Source organism: Alligator mississippiensis, chromosome 14 (assembly GCF_030867095.1).
Source record: "Alligator mississippiensis isolate rAllMis1 chromosome 14, rAllMis1, whole genome shotgun sequence".
Taxonomy (NCBI): domain Eukaryota; kingdom Metazoa; phylum Chordata; order Crocodylia; family Alligatoridae; genus Alligator; species Alligator mississippiensis.
The window spans coordinates 45013428-45014251 of NC_081837.1; positions in this window are offsets into that span (position 1 = coordinate 45013428).

Sequence of the window (824 nt, forward strand, 5' to 3'; positions counted from 1 at the left end):
TTGTGGTCTTAATTACTCTCATTCAGGCTGCTATTTCTCTCCTTTCAGTTCAATTAGATAAGACCCCAGGTTTCTCTTTGTGTAGCATCCCCCACCCGCTATCAGTTTCACAGACATTTACCCCCCTGGGAGCCAGTGTCCCCACCTTGATGAGATCTTATCTCCACAAAGAGGCCTTAGGTCTCAGGATCCTTGCATGATGCTGTTATCTCTGAGCTGGTCAACTTTTATGTCCCTGGCTGGGGAGGGCCTGGCTCTAAGAGCTGTTCTCATACCTGCTATGCACGCTAATCCTGCAGCTGAGGACTCAACTGGGGCTGCGGGGGAGATGGTTCCTCATTCAGTTGTATCAGGATGGTCTGACCAGGGACTTGTTAGCACAAAACATGTGGTGGGATAGAGCTGCCTCCACTTGCAGAGTAACCTCGAGTGCAGAGGGATATTCCCATGCAGCTTGGCCCCTGGCTTTGTCACCTCCAGGCAACTCACACCTAGGGGATTCACACCTAGGGACCCAGGACACAAGAAAAGGAGACCCCGACTCCCACGTCTGCATACAGAGCATCCCTAAACACTGCGTCCTGGCAGCCCTTGTCTTTGTTGGCCTGCTGCGCCTGGCATCCTGCTGCGCCTGACACCTTCAGCCACATCAAACACAGCTTTGATTCATGCTATGGTTCCTAATTACCCTCAAATTAGAGCCACCAGTTTGCAGGGAGCAGGGCCCGGGGTGCTCACCACTTCCAGTTCTGTTCAAGCCACCGAAGCACCGTGGAGCCGCTCTGCTGGGTCTTGCCTGGCCCAGGGGCAGGATCTCCAGAGAT